The sequence below is a fragment of the Aquarana catesbeiana genome, linkage group LG03, assembly GCF_042186555.1.
Source record: "Aquarana catesbeiana isolate 2022-GZ linkage group LG03, ASM4218655v1, whole genome shotgun sequence".
Classification (NCBI taxonomy): domain Eukaryota; kingdom Metazoa; phylum Chordata; class Amphibia; order Anura; family Ranidae; genus Aquarana; species Aquarana catesbeiana.
In genome coordinates this window covers 628240351-628265734 of record NC_133326.1, presented here as the reverse complement: position 1 = coordinate 628265734, position 25384 = coordinate 628240351, and the positions used below count along the sequence as shown (strand labels likewise).

The following is a 25384-nucleotide window of genomic DNA, read 5'->3' as shown; positions in this document are numbered from 1 at the left end:
GCTCTATGTAGACTCTGGACCCTGAGCTCTATGTAGACTCTGGACCCTGAGCTCTATGTAGACTCTGGACCCTGAGCTCTATGTAGACTCTGGACCCTGAGCTCTATGTAGACTCTGGACCCTGAGCTCTATGTAGACTCTGGACCCTGAGCTCTATGTAGACTCTGGACCCTGAGCTCTATGTAGACTCTGGACCCTGAGCTCTATGTAGACTCTGGACCCTGAGCTCTATGTAGACTCTGGACCCTGAGCTCTATGTATATTGAGATGTAGACTATGGACCCTGAGATGTGCATATGTATACTGGGCTATAGACTATGGATCCAGAGATGTACAATATGTGTGTGTGAGAGATATATATTATACATTTATTTTATTTTTTTATGGATCTTAAGTGATATACTGTGTCCTGAGTAATACGCTATGGATCTTGAATATATAATGTATTTTGTGGGATATACACTCTGTATACTGATATGCATACTGTGTCCTGAGATCTACACTATGGATGCCAAGTTATATACTATGTATGCTGATATACTGTGTATATATTATGGATCCTGAGTTGTATACTATATATTTCTCAGTGTATAGAGAGAGACTGAGACTGACTCTGTATTCTTTGGATCCTGAATTGAATCATAATATAGTTAGTTTTTATTTTTTTCATACAATATTTATCCTGAGATATATACATTGTATCCTGAGTCCATGTGCTGTCAGGGAGAAGCATGTACAATGTAACAAAGTGTGATGTAAGGTGGTGGATAGGCAATGGAGGGATTCCAGTGTCCCGGCATGTAGAGGGTTTATGGTTCTTCCATAGAATGCTGATCCTGAACATTTAAATCAAATATTTATTCTGTTCCTAAATAATAATTCCATTTGTATTGTGCATTACAGAGCAAACTTTGTTGCAGCTTGTGTGTGCTCTGCAGCTTTGTTTAGAGTTGTAAATATTTTATACAGAAGGATCATTATTTATGGTGATGGAATCATAGGAGACTGCACTGTACTTCCTCCAAGGACTACAACTCCCAGTGTATCCGCTGTGCAGTGCCTCTCTGTACCTGTCACATTGGTCCAAATCTAAGATCCTGGATACTTCCTGCTTGAGTCATGGTAGACGCTGGATTTTAGTAACTGTTTATGTACTGTACAGGATTATGCATAGTATGGCTGAGAACACACAGGTGAATCTGCTGCTGACAGTTTGACAAAATCAGTCAAAAGTCTAGAATCGCTTCCCCCATCTGTAGCCACACACAGCGAAATATCGCTTGCCATCAAGATTCAGCAGTATTTGGGCCGATGACAGAGTGACATCACACTGCGTGTGGCTACAGAGGGAGCAATTTCATAGGGACACATGGGCAGCCCTGTGAGCCAATAGGAGGTCGCAATCAGCTTCCCACATTCAAGATGGCGGCGCTGGAGACCCAAAAACTGACTAGGAACCGGCCTGGGTGACGACAATGCTGGATCCTTGGACTGGTGAGTGTCTGTTTATTGAAAATCAGCAGTTACAATATTTAGGGGAACACGTGTTTTGGTGATAACTGTCTAAAAGGGAATCTCCCTTAACCACGTCCGGACCGCCGCACGCCGATGTACGTCCAAACTTTGCCGGTGGATATCGTTGTTATGGCAGCAGATAGCTGCCATAACCCTGGTATCCCCATTTTCGTGTGGCGGCCGGCTTTCTGATAAAAGTGGTCCCTGCGGCGGATTTGCCGCAAGATCACTTTTATCGGTAGCGGCGGAGCCGATCGCGTCCGTCTCCCTTCTGTGCCTGGAGACGAGTGAGACTAAGATGGCGCCCATTCGTCTCCATGACACTGCTGGGCGGGAGCGACATCAAAACGTAACTTCGGCCCACACCTCTTAAAGGCATATTTTTTTCAATGTCATTTTTTTTAAATGATTTTTTTTTTTTTTTATTGCATTTTAGTGTAAATATGAGATCTGAGGTCTTTTTGACCCCAGATCTCATATTTAAGAGGTCCTGACATGCTTTTTTCTATTACAAGGGATGTTTACATTCCTTGTAATGGGAATAAAAGTGACACAATATTTTTTTTTTAACAGTGTAAAAATAAATAAAATAATGTAAAATAAATAATAAAAATTTTATGAAAACCGTGGTCAAACCACACATGTGAGGTATCGCCACAACCGGTAGAGTGAGAGCAATAATTCTAGCCCTAGACCTCCTCTGTAACACAAAACATGCAACCTGTAGATTTTTTTTTTTTTTTAACGTTGCCTATGGAGATTTTTGAGGGTAAAAGTTTGTCGTCATTCCACGAGCGGGTGCAATTTTGAAACGTGACATGTTGGGTATCAATTTACTTGGCGTAACATTATATTTCACAATATAAAAAAAAAATGGGCTAACTTTACTGTTGTCTTATTTTTTTTATTCAAAAAAGTGATTTTTTTTTTTTTTTTTTTTTTTCAAAAAAAGTGCACTTATAAGACCGCTGCGCAAATATGGTGCAAAAAAAAAAGTATTGCAACGACTGCCATTTTATTCTCTAGGGTGTTATAAAAAAACATATCTAATGTTTGGGGGTTCTAAGTAATTTTCTAGCAAAAAAACCTGTTTTAAACATGTAAACACTTAAAATCCAAAACGAAGCTGGCCCTTAAGTGGTTAAAGTGTTACTAAACCTCCACAAGAGTCAAATCAGTCTGTATATGCAGTAATGCATGCTTGTTATACTCACTGTGGAAGCTAAGGGGTTAATCCTCTGCATTGTGTAAAAAAGGCTGTTTGATCCTGTCTTCTCTGATCCTATCCTCCTTCCACTGTCCCCAATCAGCAGATAGAACAGAGCCTTGGAGACACTCTGTACATGCTCCGTTTCGATGTGTATTGCTGTGTTTTTCTTTGTTTTTTACTTTTTTTTTTTTTTTTTTTTTTTCTTGAGAGGGTGCATGTGATCAGCAGAGGGTCAATCAGCATTGTTCAGACAGAGGGTCAGGGGTCATGCAGCCTCATAGGACAGTCACAGGAGAATGAAAACTCCTACAAGCTTTAACCAGACACTGATAGTATGTCACAAGCCTGCTATATATTGCTGATGAGAAAAGGTATTTAGCAGTTAATATTTACTAAAACTATTGTATTTCTGTGTACTGTGAGAGACCAGATGTAGTGAATGCAGGGTCCTGGGTTTAGTAACACTTTAAGGCTCCAATCACACCTTGGCGTTCCAGATCACAGGTGGGAATCGCCGCGGGACGCGCTTGCAGTACCGTTACTTTCAATGGCGTCCCGATCGCTGCGCACTTTTGCCGCAATTGTCACCCGAAAAATCGCTACAAAATCGCACGACGCCTGTCGTCCTAAAGAAGTTCCGGCAGAATTACACCGTGATTGGGGTGCCATTGAAAGTAACGGGATCGCGAGCGTGCCCCGTGTTTTACGGCAATTCGGGGATCGCAGCGATTTCACCCGTGATCTGGATTGCCAAGGTATGAACAGAGCCTAATACCTGAAGGTAAAACAAATCAATGCCTGAAAGCAGTTTTGCAACTTTAGCACACGTTGGGCTAGTACAACTGTATCCATCATTGCAACTACTTAGTATACCTATGTGAAATATATTAACCCCCCCCCCCACCCCAAGTATAAATTTGGGCCTTCAGTTCCAGGTAAATAATGAATATCTCCTGATCATCATTTATTATTTTAATTAATAGTGGCTTATCATTTAAAGTATGTACCGTGCCATGAAAAAGTATTCACACCCCTTGAAATTTTCCACATTTTGTCATTTTGCAACCAAAAATGTAAATGTATTTTATTGGGATTTTATGTGATAGACCAACACAAAGTGGCACATAATTGTGAAGTGGAAGGAAAATGATAAATGGTTTTCAAAATGTATTTAAAAATATCTGAAAAGTGTGGCGTGCATTTGTATTCAGCCCCCTTTTTACTCTGATACATTGAACCGATTGCCTTCAGAAGTCACCTTAGAGTCCACCTGTGTGTAATTTAATCTTAGTATAAATACAGCTCTTCTGTGCTGCCCTCAGAGATTTGTTAGAGAACCTTGGTGAACAAACAACATCATAAGGGCCAAGGAACACACCAGACAAGTCAGGGATAAAGTTGTGGATTAGTTTAGAGCAGGGTTAGGTTATAAAAATTTTAAAAAATATCCCAAGCTTTGAACATCTCACGAAGCGCTGGTCAATCCATCATCTGAAAATGGAAAGAGTATGGCACAACTGCAAACCTAACAAGACATGGCCGTCCACCTAAACTGACAGGCCGGGCAAGGAGAGCATTCATCAGAGAAGTAGCTAAGAGGCCCATGGTAACTCTGGAGGAGCTGCAGAGATCCACAGCTCAGGTGGGAGAATCTGTCCACAGGACAACTATTAGTCGTGCACTCCACAATTCTGGCCTTTATGGAAGAGATGCAAGAAGAAAGCCATTGTTGAAAGAAAGCCATAAGAAGGCCTGTTTGCGAGAAGCCATGACACAGGAAACATGGAGAACTGGGATATGCAATTAGCGGACCTTCAGCTGTTGCAAAACTACAAGTCCCGTTATGCTTGTGGCAGCTGGAGGTCCGCTAACTGCATATCCCTGATGTGGAAGAAGGTTCTCTGGTCAGATGAGACCAACATTGAACTTTTTGGCCTAAAAGCAAAACATTATGTGTGGCGGAAAACTAACACTGCACCAGTGGCGGCCCATGTGTTACGGGTGCCACCCTCTTTATCCACGCACCTGACCCTTTTCAGGATGCCGGGCACATGAATTACTATGGTGGGGATAGGTGTGAAGCTCTAATAGGCTTCAAAATAGGGTGGGCTCGGGGCGCAGAACGCTGCATCCCGATCCCACCCTGTTGTGTGACGATAGTGAATGAATTTTCGCTATGGTTGCATTACAGTTCCTCCCTGCCAATCAGGAGGCAGGTCGTGAGAACTGTTTTCCAATTGGCCAAAGCTCCAGGCGATCCTATACAAATGCATGCCACACTTTTCTCACATTTATTTGTAAAGAAAAAAAAAAAAAAAAAAGTTGAAAACCATTAATCATTTTTCTTCCACTTCACAATTTTGTGCCACTTTGTGTTGGTCTATCACATAAAATCCCAATATAATACATTTTTGTTTTATAACACGACAAAATGTGGAAAAGGGGGTTACGAATACTTACGAATATATATATATATATATATATATATATATATATATATAATTTTTTTTTTTTTTTTTTCTCTATATCTCCATGACTCATCACCAAAAAAATTCATATATTGGGGACTGACTGTCTGAGCACCTCTGACCAATTCTTTTTTGCGGATAGGGATGCTAGCAGGCTTCAGCACTTTTAAAGCTTGATGAAAGCCTGCTAGCAGCTTGTTCAAAGTGACAATTAGTACGGCTAGTGATGGTGAACCTTGGCACCCCAGATGTTTTGGAACTACATTTCCCATGATGCTCTTGCACTCTGCAGTATAGTTGAGCATCATGGGAAATGTAGTTCCAAAACATCTGGGGTGCCGAGGTTTGCCATCACTGCACTAGGCATTGTGTTCACTGTTCAGCATTTACAAACTGGAGCTGGATGGTCATTTAACCATCTCAATACAGGGCATTTTAACCCCCTTCCTGCCCAGGCCATTTTTCAGCTTTCAGCGCTGTCACAGTTTGAATGACAATTGCGCGTTCATACAACACTGTACCCAAATGAAATTTTTATTTTTTTTCCCCACAAATAGAGCTTTCTTTTGTTGGTATTTGATCACATCTGAGGTTTTTATTTTTTGCTCTATAAACGTAAGAAGATTGACAAGTTTGAAAAAAAACACAATATTTTTTACTTTTTTGTTATAAATATATATTTTTTTTTTTTTTTAAACAAATTTTTTCCTCAGTGTAGGCCGATACGTATTCTTCTACATATTTATGGTAAAAAAATCGCAATAAGCGTATATTGATTTGCGCAAAAGTTATAGCGTCTACATAATAGGGGATAGATTTATAACATTTTTATTATTATTTATTTTTTTTTTTTTTTACTAGTCATGGCGGCGATCTGCGATTTTTATTGTGACTGTGATATTGTGGCAGACACATCGGACACTTTTGACACATTTTTGGGACCATTCACATTTATACAGCGATCCGTGCTATAAAAATGCATTGATTACTGTATAAATGTGACTGGCAGGGAAGGGGTTAACTGTGTTTCTAGGGAATGTTTCTAACTGAAGGGGGAGGGGACTCACAAGGGGAGGAGACTGATCGGTGTTGCTCTGTACTGAGAACACACATCGGTCTCCTCTCCTCTCTGACAGGATGTGGATTCTTGGTATAAGAGACAGGAATTATGTCCCATTTTTGATGTAGAAGGAACAGCGCCTTGTATCGGCAGAAAGAATAGTGTCCCAAGGGCCTGATAAAGGCATGCAAAGGGCCACATCTGGCCCCCGGGCTGCAGTTTGGAGACCATTGGTCTGGCGGGTCGGATTGGATGGGATCAGATGAAAATGGACAGGCGGTCTGTTTTCATCCGATCTCCCATAGAGGAGAGCGGGACTCTGACAGGTCCATCTCTGCACAGAGAGCGGAGACGAACCTGTCATCTGCCTGCTCAGTGGGGATCAGCCGATCGTTCCCTTCCCCGCTGAGCAAAGTGGAGTCCACCGGGCGGTCCAAACTTGTGAAAGGACCCAAAGTGTTCCAATCGCCCAATACAATGTGTACTTACCCATACTCGGGCAAATATTTGGTCTGGGTTATATCATTAACCGTACACAGGTTACCATGCCATACTCTGAAAAGTGATTCACAGCGGAATCACTTTAGATACACTATAGATACATTTTAGGTATTGAGATGAAGTGACCTGTTAGGGACAGGTGACAGTCGTCATGGTTGCTGTACAGAAATTTTACATGTTTCACACCAATAACTTCACTATCAAATGCACTGAGATAAGTGCAGAACCCGCGGCCACTGACCTGTTCTCAAAATGCTAGTTGGCTGGCTGCCTCTGGCTTCCATAACAAGTCCCTGAGCTTGAATTAACTGAACTGAAGATCCATTCGCCGATCTCCCCAAGCTGGAATGAACACAGACATGACATGCATAATGTCACTTCCAGGTTTGGCTGTCACTTTCCTCATTCTCTATGACCAGGGAAAAAGCACGATCTGCACTCCATTGGCTTCAGTGGAAGACAGGCAAGATATCAGGGGCTGAGTAGACCCCTGGTGTCTCGTTAAAGAAGACCTGTCTAAACAAAATGTTATTACATAGAGGACTATTGGTCCCCTATATGAAAAAAATGAAGTAGGATGCCTACATACATTAATTGTTCTACACTTGTTATATATTGCTGCATGTATAGGAGCAAAAGCAATTATTCTAGGCCCATTATTCATGGTTTGACTCTAAACTGATGATTGGTAAAGGCTTTTAAAGCGCTGCTTATAAAAAAAAAAATTTGGGTGCCGAAGTCCGTCCTTTCACAGGTGCATGCAATGTAAAGGCTTGACTTTTTTATTTTATTGGATCCATTTACTTGCTGCAATCTCATCTTTTATATTTTAGCACAAATTGGATAATATATTGCATTTCATACCAAAAAAAACCCCTCTCGGCTTCCCAAAATAAAAAAAAAAATAAAAAAACTGAGGAGTAGTGGTAGCACCCTCTGTGCCTAAATATCTTCAGTAATGTACCGTTAAACACTAAGGCCCCATTCACACTAGCGCGTTTTTTGATGCATTTTGCATTTTGCAGAAATGCACGGGAATTTTTTAACATGGGTTCCTATGGAACATGTTCACATCAATGCTTTTTTGTATCTCTGCGTTTTTGGAAAGGGTCGGGGACTTTTTTTTCATGCAAAAAGCAGCGTTTTGCATGTAATGGTTTTCAATGGACAAGCATCAAAAACGCAAGTGCACCGTTTTTGCAGCGTTTTTGATGCGTTTTTGGTGCGTTTTTGCCGTTTTTTTTTTTTTTTATTTTTTTTTTTTTGTAATTTTTTTTTTTTAAGACTGTAAAAAAAAATGAAAAAAAAAAACGCAAAACGCAAATCGCGGCAAAAACGCGGCAAAAACGCTGCTCAAAAACGTGCCAAGCATGAAAAAGAAACCTCCAAAAACGCTCAAAAGCAACATGCATAGGTGTGAATCGAGCTTAGGCTCGATTCACACCTATGCATGTTGCTTTTGAGCGTTTTTGGAGGTTTTTTTTTCATGCTTGCCACGTTTTTGAGCAGCGTTTTTGCCGCGATTTGCGTTTTGCGTTTTTTTTTTTTTTTTTTTCATTTTTTTTTACAGTCTTAAAAAAAAATTACCAAAAAAAAAAAAAGGCAAAAACGCTGCAAAAACGGTGCACTTGCGTTTTTGATGCTTGTCCATTGAAAACCATTACATGCAAAACGCTGCTTTTTGCATGAAAAAAAAGTCCCCGACCCTTTCCAAAAATGCAGAGATACAAAAAAGCATTGATGTGAACATGTTCCATAGGAACCCATGTTAAAAAATTCCCGTGCATTTCTGCAAAATGCAAAATGCATCAAAAAACGCGCTAGTGTGAATGGAGCCTTAGGCCTCATGTACACTGCTGCTGGTAAACGGACATTTAGGAGCAGTTGGGCTTTTTTTTTTTTTTTTTTTTTTTTTTTCCAACTGCCCCTGAACTCTCCTCTGTTATCGTATCAGTACATGTACACAGGGTCATTTCTAGGCAGTTGAGGTTAGAAGCATTTTTTTGGAAAGCAAAAAAAATGCGTTCAGGACGGATGTTCAGAGGCATTTGAAACGCCAAATGCTTGTAAACGCAATAACTCGCGTTTAGCCATGTTTCATTTACAGGCATTTTTAATGGAGATACTTTTTTTTACTTTTTAAAAAACGCTCCTAAAAGCGGCAAAACTGAAGGGGTTTTTTTTTTTTTTTTTTTTTTTTAAACGTCGTCTACTATCTGTTAAGTTAAATCGTTAAGGGGAAGTTGTAAAACATCCCGTGTACATTAAGCCTAAACGTGCTTACATATCAAAGTGTTTTTGCGTCAACTATAATATTTTACAGCAATAGAGTGTGTGTGTGTGTGTGTGTGTGTGTGTGTGTGTATACAGTTGTGCTCATAAGTTTACATACATGCAGCTTATTAATCAGGTGTGTGGTGTGTGTGGTGTGTGTGTGTGTGTGTTTTGGCTTTTTCACCTGCTGATCTGGCCTCCTGTATTAGAGTGCCTGAACTCTGGATGATGGAGCACAGGGGGCACCTTTTTTGCACAACAATATAGTCTGGGGAGGAGGGGGATTATTAAATGTACTAGGAGATTTAGATATACTAACAAATTGAAGCCAAACTCCAGTTAATACTTTATAATCAGTTACAGCAACAGTTTGTTCCTTTTTTTTTTTTTTTTTTGGGGGGGGGGATAAATGTTTTACATAAAAGCTGATCATTGTAAGCATCCTTGTCAGTGTTAAATGGTTTGTCTCATCCCTGTAACTTTTGGAGGCGAGCTGTCACAACAGACTTGCTGGCTAGATCACCAGACAAAAATAGAAGTAAGAAAACAAATGCATCCATCACATTTAAAAATTGGTAAGCTGCATTATAATTGTTTGCTTTTGGGTTTGTTTACACTAGGTTCACACCGATGCGGGTGGGTGTGGGAATCGATCGCAGTGATACCTGCAACCACCCACAGTAAAAACGCGCTGCTCTGAGAACGCGCGGGGCTGCCATTTCATTCTGAATGGATCTCTCCCCCACCGAACACATGTAAAAACATTTTCAGCGTTTGCAGGTACCTCAGGAAATCACATGGATAAATAACCATGTGATTTTTTTTTTTTTTTTTCCCCGCGGGCCACGTTGAAAAAGGTGCATGTACCCTTTTCTTTTCTGCAGAAAACACAGACACGGAAGTCCATTCATTTAAAAGAGCTCCCATGCCTGCAAAAAACACTGAATGGAATGGTGATAGAAATGACATGCTAGTACTGGTTACACCTCTGACAGAGGCCTTCCTACATGTGTACAGCTATGTGCGTGACTGCTTTGTGTAACCAGACACTCTGACAGTCTGCCGGTAATGGGGATGACCTGATTTGTTAACAAAACGGAGCTGAAAGTCTTCCTTATATTCAGGTGTACTGACGAGACACAGAGGAAAAAAATCTGTCTCCGCTGACCTATAAACTAGCTGTGATTCAACAAAAGGCTTTGTATAGTAGTCTGTGGGTGGGGTGGAAGCTGCTAAAAGTCAACCTGTCCTTTGTCACTGCAGATTAAAGTAGAACTAGAGGGAAAAACTTCTTTTTTTTTTTTTTTTTTTCCATTTCTTGATATAACTTTTCAGTGTTGTGTTTTTGCCATTTGTGGAGATTTCCTTTCACTTCCTGCCCCATATCCTAAACAGGAAGTAAAAGAAACTCAATTCAGAGTGAGGGAGTCCTGGGATATCACCAGAACTAGTGTCCCCATTGGAAGATGTGCCCTCTACTCCTGTTCTGGTGTCAATCCAAACCTTTCGGTTTTTCTTTTTAGTTTCACGTTCGATGATATTGGTAAACGGCACAAATAGAGTGAATCTCCTTAACCACATTCATACCGTAGGCCGTCCTATGATGTTCTGGACTTTGAGTGGAGATATCTGAATGATGCACCCAAATAGAGATGGTCTCTGGCCATCTCTATGACCCTCGGAGGCCGGAAGAGATGGCAGATGTAAACACTGCTGAGGTGTGTGTGTGTGTGTGTGTGTGTGTGTGTGTGTGTTTTTTTTGGTTTTTTTTTTTTCCCTGATGTGAAGCTGCGATCGTGGGTTGTTTTTGTTTACTTATTTTTGACCTTGGGCTTTCCAGCCTAGAGGAGAGATGTGGGATCTTGTAGACCTGTTTTTCCCTATTCCAAGGGGTGTTTACATTCCTTCTAATAGGAATGAAAGTGATAAAAAAAAATGAAATTTTAAAGGGAAAGAGTAAAAATAAAAATAAATGAAAATTAAAACCAGAACATAATATTTATTTTTAAACTGCCCCTATACCCTCATGTTTGCAGGCAGAAGTGAACACATACGTAGCTTGTGGCCACATATGTAAACGACGTTCAAAGCACACATGTAAGGTATCGCACTGAACATTACAGTGAGAGCAATAATTCTACTGCAAGACCTCCTCTGTAACTCCAAACGGACAACCTGTAAAAAATTTCTAAAGCGTAGCCTATGGAGATTTTTAAGTACCGAAGCTTGGCGCCATTACACGAGTGTGCGTAATTTTAAAATGTGACATGTTTGGTATATATTTACTCAGCGTAACATCTTTCACATTTTATACAAAAAAAAGTTGGGCTAACTTTAGTGTGGGTTGCTTTTTTCTTTTTATCGCGTTTTGAAAAAAATTGCTGCACAAATACTGTGTGACATAAGAAATTGCAACGACCACCTTTTTTTAAAAAATTTTTTTCCCTGTAGGGTCTCTGCTAAAAAAAAAAAAAAAAAATATATATATTTTTTAAGTGTTACAACCCGCAGTTTTCGGGAGACTGGTTGCAAGAAAGGAGGATCCTGCAGAAGCGAGGTTTAAGGCTCCGTTCGCACCAATGCATTTTTTTTTTTTTTTTTTGGAAAGGGTCGGGGACTTTTTTAAATGCAAAATGCTGCTTTTTTTTTTTTTTTTTGCTTTGTTGGTTCAATAGACTGCTGTGGAGATGCTGCAGAAAAGCATGTAGTGTGTTTTTGATGCCTTTCGCATTAATCAAATAAAAAGACAGCATAAAATGCAAAATGCATCAAAAACGTGTCAAAAAAACGGGGAAAGCACTACAGAAACTCTCAAAAGCAACATGCATAGATGTAAATCTAGCTTAAGGCTCGGGCACGGCAGCCCATTCATTTAAATGGGCTGCTGTGCTGCGTGAACCACAGAAAAAAAAAAAAGTGCATGCAACTTTTTTTTTTTCTTTGAAAACGCGGCCGCAGAGAAACCGCATGATGTTTTTGACCATGTGGTTCCCGCACCTGTGATCATGCTGCGGCTGGGATGCATGGGGGTGACATTCAGAATGAAAGGCAGCCCAACGTGTCTCCCAAGAGCAGCGTGATTCAGCTGCAGGTGCTAAAATTTATGCGATTCCCACAACTGTAGTGTACGGCCACGCTAGTGTGAACCGAGCCTAAGGTAAGTTAAAGTGCTTTTATGGGTACCCTGTAAAAATGAGTATTTAACCCTTGCAGTGCAGGGGAGCCTCACTACAAGGATTCATTTTTTAATTTCCCTGGAATTCAGTTTTCAAAGAAACAGATTAACTTACTTGCCACCCTCTCCAACTGCCCATATTTTTTTGATGCATTTCTTTATTACAGGTATTTCTATAGCACTGACAATTTTACACGGTGCTGTACATACTTTACATTCACATCAGCCTCAAGGAGTCTATAATCGAAGGTCTTTAGACTTGTATGGATATATACACGGGCCAATTACCTTTCATCCTAAATATGGGTGTAATATGTACCGTGGTCCGAAAAGTGGAATTGGCCTTTAAGGGCTCCTTTTAAATCTGTGTGCGCATAGGGAATTTTTTTATTTATTTATTTTCCCCTTGTAGCATTAGGCAGGAACATTGTCATATGACAGTGAATGTTTCCTTTGTGCATTGGCATGCATTATTGATGTGCGTTGACATGTTTTTAATGTGTTTTTACTTTAGGATTAGGAAAAAATAGTTACCAGCCTTGGCTTGTTAAAACCTGTTGCCAGCACAATAAAACGCATGTCACATGCTTTTTGAAGCATTGCTGTTGATAGGCCTATTGTTCTATAGGCCTCCCGATGCACTAAAACACAGAAAAAAATGTATGTATTTTTCAACCACCCTGCATTGCAGAGATCAGGTAATAATTCTCTTATAGGGAAGCTGAACACATACAGCGTGTTGCAGTCTCTGTAAACCCTATAGATGGTTGTCCGTGAAAATCCCAGTAGATCAGCAGTCTTTGAAATGCTCAGACCAGCCCATCTGGCACCAGCAACCATGCCACGTTCATAGTCACGTAAATTTCCTTTCTTCCCTATTCTGATGCTCAGTTTGAACTTCAGCAATTCGTCTTCACCACGTCTAGATGTCTAAATGCATTGAGTTGCTGCCATGTGATTGGCTGATTAGCAATTTGTGTTACCAAGCAATTGAACTGGTGTACCTAATAATAAAGTGGCCAGTGAGTGTACATATTACACAATATAATAAATAATAATAAAAATAATAATAATATAGCTCTAACCAATCAGAGTGTATCGTAAATGACCAGTGTTTAGAGGTTCCAGAGCCTATTGGTGGAGAAGATGTTATTGGTAATACCTGACCAGTAAGCATTAATAATTTCATAAAATATCTACCTAAATAATGGTCACTATTACCTTTCGGGTCCTGTTAACTGAAACTCAAAAGCAGCACATAGACAACATTATGTTATTGAAGTAGATCAGTGCTCCCTCCCTGATTTCAACCTCTGTATAGACTTTCCCTCAGGTCATATCAAGTTGTATGGGGTAAGGTAAATGATGATAATTCCATACACACTGAGATCACATTGGGGCTCCTAAGTGTGATCTCCAGGTTGATAAGGATTACTTTGTGGAGTCTCTCTTGCTGAGTAAACAGCCTTTTTGGCAGGATATTGATGGATGCTTCAGAAACTTGGGGCACTGCTTCTAGAACAATGTCCTGTCAATGGTTTGGACATTGGAATGGTAATAGAAAATCGAGGATCAGTCATGTATATGTGGAAGGGGGGGGGGGGTCCTTTTTAACTGCTTTCTTATGTAAATCCCCACCTTTGTGTAGGCTTTGTGGCTTTTATCCCCATTATCACTGCAGATATCCTTTTAAGTCTGATAACAATACCCACCATTCACCTATCAGCAGAGTGTCAAATGTCTCCTGTTAAGCTCTGCTGGGGGGACATATGCATTGGATTATTCAACTATTAAAGGAAATTTGCACTGAGAAAATAAGTTGGGTACCTTTTTTACCAAAGTCTAATTTTGAACATCCTGGTTGCTTGACCGTTGTGGTAATTCAGTGGCTTTAGTACCTTCGAGTCCCTGACCTGGCGCATGGAGGCAGATCAGGAGTTCTGACTGTTATTTGACTTTTATGATTTGTTATAGGTCTATGAATCAGAAAATTCTGTGGACATGTCCACAATACCTCCTGTTCCTCTAGCTAAGTGTTGCAGCAATTAAAAAAATTCTAATCTAAGTGACCGTAAATCCATGTCCAAAGTCCTCTCTCTTCCTCACTGCAGCGTGGGAGGGACTTCAGATGTCCATGTTGCTGCTTGATAACATGGACCCTTCCATTGGCAATCTTTACAGGTCCTGATCATTGTGTCCATACTGCAGTGCTGAGATACTGGTCTCCTTTAGCAAAAGAGGTGTCAGAATGGGCCATCTAGAGTTGGGTGTGGGAAAAAAAAATCACCCTGGAGAGCGGTAGGAATATTCCTTGGTCCACCTCCTGTGTGTGTGTGTGTGAATGGAGGAACTCCCATATGGCCAGCTCAAGTGCTTCAAAGATTATGCTATTAGATTGTAAATTCTTATGAGCAGGACCCTCTTGTATTGTACACAAAAATAAATGTACACAGAGGGGGCCAAAAAAAGTTATACACACTTCAACATGCAAAATACACTATATGAATAAAAAATGTATTTGATTCATATAAACATTAAAAGGTAGCTGTAAGTCATGTTTTAATTATGCAATCCCATTAGGTACTCAAAGTGGTCGCCATTTGCATCCAGACACTTTTTTGATTTCTGAGAACTACTACATGAACAACATTGACTAGAGTGTCCACAGGAATTGCTTTGGATAATGTCTTCCCATAGTGCAGTCAGTGTAGGTGGTTTTCTATGGTACACCACATACTTTAGTGTTCCCCCACAGATAGAAATTGAGGGGTACGCGGAGGGAATTCAACAGCACCTCTACATCCTATCCAACGTCCTGGCAGAATGTCATTGAGAGCGGCTCTCACGTCTCTACAGCAAGATGGTGCACCATATTGCTGTAGAAGTAAAATTGCTCATCTGCACAAAACTGCATGAATGGCTGGTAAGATGACATCAACAATGGTGCGACTAGGGGAAACGCAATACTACATATTGCTGGCATAATTCAATTCGAGTTTTAAAATATATATAGTAGGTGAGGTTGAAAAGACCAACCTATGTGTCTGATTATGTCAGTATTACATTGTATATCCCTGTATGTTGCGGTTGTTCATTCTCAAAAGTATTTGGACGCACATGAGCTTTTAATGGCACCCCAGTCTTGGTTCGTGGGGTTCAATATTGAATTGGCCCACCCTTTGCAGCTAAAAAAGCTTCAACTCATAAAGACATGGATGAGCGATTTGGGGTGGAGGAGCTTGACTGGCCTGATCTCACAAATGCGCTTCTGGAAGAATGGCCAAACATTCCCATAGACACACTCCTAAACCTTGTGGACAGCCTTTCCAGAAGAGCGGAAGCTGTTTATAGCTGCAAAGGGTGGGCTAACTCAATATTGAACCCTATGGACTAGGACTGGGATGCCATTAAAGTTCATGTGCGTGTAAAGGCAGGCATCCCAATACTTTTGCTTCTATATAATACAATAATATAGCACCCTGGCAGGGGCATAACTAGAAATAACAGGGCCCCATAGCAAAATGTTGTATGGGGCCCCCCTGCAAACAGCCCCCCCCCCCCCACAGCTGCCCTAGTGTCAATGCAGCGTGACCTGTGCCACATATAGCATGACCTGTGCACAATGCAGCGTGACCTGTGCCCCGTGCAGCGTGACCTGTGCCCAATACAGCATTGCCTGTGCCCAATACAGCCTCACCTGTGCAGAGGAAGAAGCAAGCCACCCGGATCAGCAGAGAGTGGGTTTGCCCTCTGTAATAGCTTTCATTTGAATTTCCCATCTTCCCGGGGCACATCGTCACATAGCCCCACCTCTTGGCCTGATGCCTTTGATGACGTCACACGTCCCGCATTGGATTGGCGTTCTGTCTATTAAAGGCGCCAGGCCAAGAGGTGGAGCTATGTGACGTGAGTCCCGGGTACACTGGAAGTTCTAATGAAAGCTATTACAGCGGGCAATTCAGCTCTCTACTGATCCGAGTGGCTTGCCTCTTCCTCTGCACAGGTGAGGCTGTATGAGGCACAGGCAGACCAGGCTGTATTGAGCACAGGCAACGCTGTATTGGGCACAGGTCACAGCTTGCCTCTTCCTCTCCTCTCTCTTCCCCTGGCTGGGAGACTGTCCCGGCGGTGCTCTCATCCTCACTGGGCCCCACTTGGCTGCGGACCCCATAGCGCCCGCATAGGTCGCTATGGTGGTAGTTACGCCCCTGCACCCTGGGGTTTAGTCAGGGAGTGCTTTTACAAATTTACTTGCCAGGAGTAGTTATTTTGGTCGATTTGGTAGAGATCTATTGGTTTCTCCCTAAGTTTGGCCTTGTTGCACTTTTCTCTTCTACCACTAGGTGGCCAGGTACTTGGTGGTACTAGATAAGAGAAGGGCAAGCCAAGGTCAGGTTATGGGTATATGGGATATCTCAGCCAATGGGCAGGGGTTTTCTTGAATCCTTTGGCCTGCTGGGAGCACCTATATATTTGGGTGGAGTCAGGTGATCGGTTTTCTGTGCCACCTGGATGGCTGTCTGGGTGGACGTGTGTTGTACACCCCGGGCTGCTAGACCGGAAATTGGGCATATCCCGGGCACATCTAGCAGCCAGGCTGTGTGAGGGCTTATCCAGAAGTAATGATAGCAGCGTAGTGTTGCAATTGCTGCTTGCAGTCCAACCAGAAGTGACGGTTCTGCCGGCCGGAGAACCTGTCAGTGGTCAGAGGTAGAAGGGAAGCCACAAAGGGACCAACCATCTTTACCAGGGACCGCAGTGAGTAACTGGAGCAAGTACCGGAACCACATTCTCACCAAAAGGGCACGGTAGAGAATCGAGAAACTTCAGGCGGTGAACAAGTCAGGGACCCAACCAGCGGAGGAGTCGTTTGCAGAGCAGCCTTGTGAGTCAAGTCAGGGACCTCGCAAGTTAGCAGGGGTAAAGCTTGAGAAGTATCTGGAGTGCCAAGCTAGGGACCCAGCAGGGAAGCGGGGGTGACGCTTGAGGGAGATACCACCGCAAACCTTGGAGGAGCTCAAGGGATTCGGAGTCAGTGAATCAGAGGGTCTAGTGAGACCAGGAGCTCAGTGTTGAACTACAAGAAGCAGTTGTAGTGAAGCTGAAAGGACTGTTACGTTTGAGTTAGGAACTGTTAGACTGTTACCATAGGAGACAACATTCCTGCATGTGCAAATGTCATGGTTTTTTTTTTTTTTTTTTGCTGGAGGCCTTTCCCTGCACGACTGTCCTCCTATTGACGCCTCGGAGTCTGCCAATTGAATTAGCAACTATCTAAGGGTGTCCTGCCCCTTATCCTCTTTCCCCCCAAAAATACAAAAAGGACTGTTTAAAAGAAATAAAAACCTCCTTTTACATCCAAGAAGTGTCTGGCGCCCAATAATTTTGTCCACCTTGCACCCACTATGCCTCACAACCCACCACATACAGGAAGATGTCCGCTATCTTTGGCTTGGAAAGTTCTCATTAGACTGGACAAGGCCTGAGACCTTGCTACATATACATAGCTCCCAACTGTCCCTGATTTGGAGCAATGTCCCTCATTTTGGCCTGATCAATATAGATGTGTATAAAATGCACTTTTTATCTATCAAAAAGTGTTTTCCAGCACTAAACCTTTCATCTGATTTCTAAAAACTGCTGCATTTGTAAATTCCAATATAAAGAAATAGTAGTGGTAAAAAAGCACTTTTGTGGGTTTAACCAATTATTATTAAATATATATATATATATATATATATATATATATATATATATATATTACACTGATGGTAGTTCTGCAGCACCTTGCATGCACTCAGCATCACCTTTCATATATGCATGTAGGTTAATGTTTGAGAACTGATACAGAGTGCTACTCGATGATAAGAAATAAAGGTAATACATGTGGTCACTAAGTAGGTCTTTTCTGTGTGTATATATAGACAAGTGTTTTGTATTCAAGCACATTAATAATTTATGGTTAGTGGAACACACCCATCGGTATTAGTAAGACTCTGATCCCTATACAGGTCACAATGTTGGGTTTTGATCTGTGACTCACACTGATATGCTTTGGTAACTGTGTGCATACATCCATTTATAAGATTAGCACTTGAATTAAAATATAATTTACCCGACCTATATAAACCTATAGCAGCAACAGCTATTTTGGGGGCATGCTCATGGGAGATTGTGTTCCAAACAGAACACAAAACCATAGGAGATTAGGCACTGATAAAAGGGCTCAGAGTCTTTTTGTTCTCCTGAGATAAGAATGCACCACAGTTTGCTGCAGAGCACAAAGTAATCTCTTAAAGGGTCAGTCCACCCTAACTGAAATTTCAGTGCTTTGTTAAATGAGTTAAAAGAGAAGTATGGGTTTCTTTTTTTTTTTAGATACATATTTGCCTATGTGGATGGAGCATCAGACCGATGCTGCAGCTGTTCCCCCAGGCGTCTCTGCACTGAGAACGAGCAACCAAACATCACCGATGGCTCGGTTCTCACAGATCCCAGGTAGGAGAGCTGCTGACTGTCAGTCAGCATCTCTCCTCTCTGCTCCTCCTCGCTCATTGGAGCGCTGAGCTGTGGTGAGGTGGGGAGCGGCCTGTCTCGGTGGCTCGCTGAGACTGCCATCAGTCAAGGCAGCTGGCAGATCCAGACTTCTAAAGTCGGGATGAAGCGCTACCTGTACTGATATTGGTGACCTCAGCGGAGAGCGGACTTCAGACTGATCTTCGCTGAAAACGGGTCAGAGGAGTGCAAAACGAATTGCACTCCTGTGACCCAGAGGAGAAGCCCAGCCTAAAAAGCTCAGGCTGGACTTCTCCTTTTTTAAGTGTATGTTACCTCACCACTTCATCTTCCTGATCAGTGGCGGCTGGTGCTCCAAAATTTTCTGGGGGGGGGGGGGGGGCGCAAACAAACTGAAAAAAAGCCATCAATTGCAGCGTTACTATGCCATATCAAATGCAGCCACTGTGCCATATCAAACTGTGTCAGTGACGAAAAAAAACACTGCCCACTGTTCTCTCCTCCGATCCCTGCTGCGCCAATCCTAGCCAGGTAAAATCGCATATCTACAAATCAGAGTAGAGTGGGAGTGTTTTCGGGCACATTGCGTGCGCCCCGATCACACCCTGAACACGGGCAAATCGGCTTCCCAGCCTGCCGCATGTCCGGTGCCTGGTCACTCTTAAAGTGTGTGTGTGTGTGTGTGTGTGTGTATATATATATATATATATATATACACATATTTGGATGGGCCACCGCTGTTCCTGATATGTGTGTTTTTACCATGTACTTGTGTTAAAGCAGGGGTCTCAAACTGGCGGCCTTCCAGCTGTTGTGAAAGTCCCATGAGGCATTGCAAGGCTGACAGTTAAAAGCATGACTCCCACAGGCAGAGGCATTATGGGACTTGTAGTTTTGCAACAGCTGGAGGGCCGCCAGTTTGAGACCCCTGTGTTAAAGTATAATGTTCTTTATGTGTGAAATACCTGGTGATCCTGCTTTCCTATTTCAAACTGACTATTCCAGAATAGGCAACCTTTTGAGCACAGTGTGCCGAAAAATGTTTTCAAAGAAATTGGGCGTGACGATTTTATAACAAAAATATTTAAACTTCACACTCTCAATCATGAAAAGGATTTTTTTTCTAAAGTAATTGTTGTAAACTACTTTTAGTAGTGAGAAATTACCATCCAGCACTCTCACGCCTCAGATCAGCCCCAATTCATGCAACTCCACACCTCAGATCACTGTCTCCCCTGCAAATCTGTTTCACCACTGTACCCCCCACTCATCTGCTCCATCGCCATATCCCCATGCTCTTCTGTCCTAACACTGAACTCATCTGCCCCACCACTGTAACCCACTTTCTCATCTGCCCCACCAATGTAACCCACTTTCTCATCTGCCCCACCAATGTACCTCCTCCACATCTGTCTCACCTCATAAATCATAAATTGGGCCCCCGCAGCTGAGAAAAAGTGTGGCGCTCTGCACCACAGGAAAAATAGGGTGTGATTTTTTTTTTTTTCATTGCACTGAATACTGGCTGTGGCTTAAAGGGACACTGAGTGTGGGGGTTCAGTAGTAAGTGACACAAAGGTTCAGGAATAATTTCAACAAAGTTCCCAGAAGCTCAACAGTAATTCCACAAACTGTCACCTGATTGGTTTTCTCAATCAGTGAAATCCCTTCTTTCTGAGATAGTAGTAGTGGCAACCAAGCGAGTCATCTTCCTCCAGATGGACGGGGCTAGCAGGACTGTGATGGGCTTTAGCAGTGGCCAATGACAGTCCTCCTACTCCTGGAAACAGGGACCGCCCCCCCACCTTAGCAGAACTGCAATCAATCTCTTCCCCATCACAAAAGCTGACGATCACAGCTACAGCAAAGTTGGAGAAACAATGTTTCCCATCTTTTACAATGTGTGGGGGCGCAGTGCCTCCCCCTCAGTGCAGGTGCGGTGTGGGGAATTCTGAAATTGGAATGCATTAGTGTCTCACTGACCCTTCCCTGTGCTGCTCTGCTGATGGGAGGGAGTCGAGTGCCGGCAAAAGAGGCTTTGTGTGCCGCTTGCGACATCCGTGCCGGGGGTTGTCTACCCCTGGACTATGCGTGAGAACACATCCATCCCTGTGTGGTCAGTTTTCTGGCTATGCTTGGTGCATTTGAGATATATATATATATATATATATATATATATATATATATATATATATATATATATATATATATATATATATATATATATATATATATAAAATTTTAAAACCATTCTTATTGACCCCCCCCCACACTCCGTCTGACATAGGATGTTGCTAAATGTAATTGTCGCTTTCAATGCACACATTGTTCCTTTAAATGTTATGAGACCAATTAAATATCTCAGGTTACAGGCCCCTCCAGCTCACTCTCACTCCCCACCTACAATAAACCACTCAGGAACTCTAATGGTTTGTATGAGCGCTCTGTACTGGGCACATTGACTTTCCATACTTGTCCTTTGTTCTGTTTACTGAATAGTAGTCAAAGGTATTTTTTCTTGGCAGAGTGAATTAAAAAAAACAAAGAAAACATATCTTTAATGTTCTGTGGGGGTGTGGTTGCTGTGTTTCTATACAGTGTAAAGCCGGCCATAGATGGTTTGATTTTTGGCCAGTTCTTGTTGCACCAGCTGAGATTTGAACCATGTATGGGCAGGCTGATTGCACCCAAGTTTACTGTTTTTTAATCAATTTGGGTACAACCAGCCTGTTGGATTTTTCATGTGATTTATTGCCAGGGCTATAGCCACTAGCAATAATCCCCCCTGCCAGGAGAACACGATAGCTCCGCAGGAGGGATTCCACCATCAACACAGTTACTGTATCAAGCAATTTGTTTTGTTTTTTTTTTTTTTTTTTTTTTTTTTTTCCTTTCTTGGAACCCGTGGTTGTAGGAAAGAAAATCACTCCATCTATGGCCAGCTAAGTCTTGTCTCAGATGCTGTAGTCTGCAGGTACATCAGCTCGTTCATTATTTTTTTTTTTTTTTTATAAATGTGCCACTGAACTGCATGGTACTGGGGCACTGTGCGGTTTGGCATGCACAAAAAGCAGCGCATTTCAGGAACCCGTGCTTTCTGGCAAGTATAGGTCGGAACCAATCCTATTAGAATTGCAGTCTATTCTAATTCTATCCAATGGTCTGGTCATGTTGGGGGTGTAATGTCCATGGTCTGTACAAAGTGTAATAGGATTATATTCTCCTTCTATCCAGTGGTTTATAATTCCATCCAATAGTCTACTTGGTCTATATAGTGTAATTTATCTGTATTTCAATTCTATTCAATGATCAAGTCATGTTGGGCTGCAGTGTTCAGGGTCTATCTAAAATGTATTGTAATTCTAACCAGCGTCAGGTTATGTTTGGGTTACATAGTCTGTATAGACCAAGTAAAAGAATTGTATTGCAGAATATGTAATAGAATTGTAATATAATTCTATACAATGGTCCGATCATGTTGGGGGTTATTTGGTTTATATAAAGTGTAATAGACTTGTAGAACAATTCTATTCAAGGATTGGGTCATGTTGGAAGTTATGTGGTCTATATAGAGTTGATTGTATTATAGTTCTATCCTGTTGTCGGGTAATATTTCAACTTGGTCCAAATAAAGTGTAATAGAACTGCGTTATAGTTCTATCTAGAGGTCATGTTGCAGGTTACTTGGTCTATATAGAGTGTAAAAGAATTGTATTATTCTGTTGAGTGGTCAGGTCATGTTGGAGTCATGGACAACTATTTCTGTATAGTATGTACTTGAATTGTATCGTGAAAATGTCCCATAATCTGGTCTTGTTGAAAATTTCGTGCAGTATGTCTGTACAGAAAGTGTCGTGCCCAGTGGTCGTGTCATGTTGGGAACGTATAAGGAGATTAATCAAGGACATTTTAACAAAGTTGGACTACTACAGTATCTTTTGCAAGTCAAGCTGCCTTTTTTTTTTTTTTCTCCCACGCCTCTAAACTCTCCGTATGTTAGCCTATGTGCATATCCATGCACACATATAATTTCAGCAGGAGCTTTTAGGAACAAGAGGAAAAACCCATGACCAGTACGTCCAGGAGCAGCAGAGTTTTGGCAGAAAAAAACTTGGCCCTTGTAATAAATGTGTGTTAACGTTAGGCGTGTTTAGCACTTGAGCATTAATTCATTTTAATGGCCATAATAATTTTTTCTGGCCATTGAAATGAATGAATGGCCAAGCTCTTGATGCATGTAAACGTGCAACAGACTGTAGAAGGGCAGGTAGTTACAGGTTCTAGGCTGGCTGAGCTAGTGGTAATGGGCTGAGGACAGAAAATGTGCAGAGCAGCAGGCGCTGGAAATTTAGGGCCCACTGACTCCAGCCTGGTCTGCTGCAATGCATTAAATGCATGCACATTAGGATGTATTGTGCTAGAGCAGCCTATTAATTTGAATAGGCTGCCCTAATGCATCCCAACAGACATGGAAAGTGTGCTCAGAATGAATGGCACTGCATTGCATCAATACTCATACTCTGTGCTAGCCCAGTGCAATGGTGTGGGACTAAGGGTACAACTTGAAGCAAGTGACATTACTGATGAAGCAGACCGTGGAAGTATTATGATTGTGTCCAGTGGTCAGCTCATGATGGAAGTATTGTGCCCTATGTCTGTACAGAACTAACAGACTTTTCTGTTATGATTATGTCCAGTGGTTGGGTCATGATGGGGGTATAGTGTTCTACGTCAGTACAGAATTGTATGATCATTTTCTGTTTAGTGTCCTCACGTTCATAGGCAATTCCATACACCCCAATCCCCAGGCAGAGGGAACAATTCCTGTTTCTATCAGATTTTGTAGCGCATTGGTCTCCAAACAAGATGAGGCTTTTTGCTTACCTTTTATCCAGCCCTTGGCATTATTTCTCCTACTGACACCAAAAATGGAGCACTATTACTTCCACAAACTCCTACAATGGAGCATATTTCCTCCTCCTGATAAGCAATGGGTAAACTATTTGTTCCACTGATTCCAATGACGGGGCGCTATTTGTTCCACTGATTCCAATGACGGGGCGCTATTTGTTCCACTTATTCCAATGACGGGGCGCTATTTGTTCCACTGATTCCAATGATGCTATTTGTTCCACTGACACGCAATGACGGGGCGCTATTTGTTCCACTGACACGCAATGACGGGGCGCTATTTGTTCCACTGACACGCAATGACGGGGCCCTATTGCTTCTCCTACTGATCACAGGCACTATTTGTCATTATTTTTTTTCTTTTACTCCCACTAATCACTAAGCCTGAGACGTTGTTTACTCTCACGAGCGCTGGGGTATTTTCTACTCTTACTGGCCACAGTCCAACTCCCCTAAAGTCTAAAGAACGGTAAACTTTTCCTTTTCTGTAAAAAGTTTGGAGGCATCTGGTGCATTAGACACTGTGTTACTGTGATCAAAGCTATCAACATATAGCGTGCTTCCTCTCTCACATAGTAAGAATTCTGATTCCTGCAGCAGCTGTACTAGAAATATAATAGTCTATGTAAGGAGTAGCAAAGATTGCTCATGGCAGGTTATCCATTGGAGGGACAGCTGTAAAGGGAGCTGCAAAGGAAACCCTCCTATGGAATGTATCCCATGCTATGCAGAATGCATTTTATAGTTAACCATCAACACTGATTTGCTGGAAGTGCTGGTCTCCATGTCTCATGCAGCTCTGTCATAAAGATTTATAGAGGAGCTGTGATGGAGAGTTTTGGAAGGATGTATTTTGGGGATGTCCTAAAGACTGGCAGCTCATGGTGGTAATTATAGATCTGTGATCTCCCAGGTTTCCCTCTATGTCCCCTGGAGTGGATTATTTGCTCCATGAGGTGGCAGTGCCTTGACAGTTTACCTTGCAGGCTCTTTATTCTATGGGGAATTTACATTTCACAGCAAGTTTAGAGGATTCCTCAGACTGGCAGGCCATGCTTAAGAAGCTACAGGCTACCCCGGTGTCCTGCACAGAGCAAAATGCTAATAGCCTGGCCTTTTTCTGCTACAAATCTGTTTTGACTCCACTGAAGTCAATGTAAAGTATCATCACGATAACCAGGCACCTAAGATTTTCAAAAAGTGGGATCCGCCATGTTTACCTCTGTACCTTGCTCAATGCAGATTTCCTTTTAAAATTGGTAGCGTCCAATGGATCCATATGCAACAGGCATGTCAAACCCAAATTAAACATTGGACCGAATAGAATGAAATGAATCTTCAAGGCGACCACCATATGGATGCTAAGGGCCATATCCACTTCATTCTAGAAAAAAAATGATTAGCTTTTTGGTAATAAACATTCTAGCGATAACTAACTGAAATTCATAATATTATCTAAGGGGGTAAAGGGCTGGGGTTGAACAGACCCTGTCACTTTATCCTGAATGAACAAGTGACAGTGTCTCTTTCAGCTAGCCATACGCTAGAGACTGACAGGAATGTGGCGATCGACACTCCTCTCTGCGGGAGACAGATGGGAATGCGCCCTGAGCCCACCATTTTTTTTTTTTTTTTTTTTTTTTTTAAGCCAATTGGAGACTCATGCTCTAATCATGTGCTAAAAAACCCATTGGAATCTATGCATCCGGTGCCCTGCATGTGGTTTAGAGGGGCGGCACCCCGTGTGGACGTGC

General features: G+C 41.9%; 1 protein-coding gene across 1 annotated transcript in view; it reads left to right on the top strand.

Annotated features, from left to right (window-relative positions):
• The window catches only part of LOC141133210 (volume-regulated anion channel subunit LRRC8E-like), a 100822-nt gene that overhangs the window by 1121 nt on the left and 74317 nt on the right, over positions 1–25384 (top strand). The window lies entirely within an intron of this gene.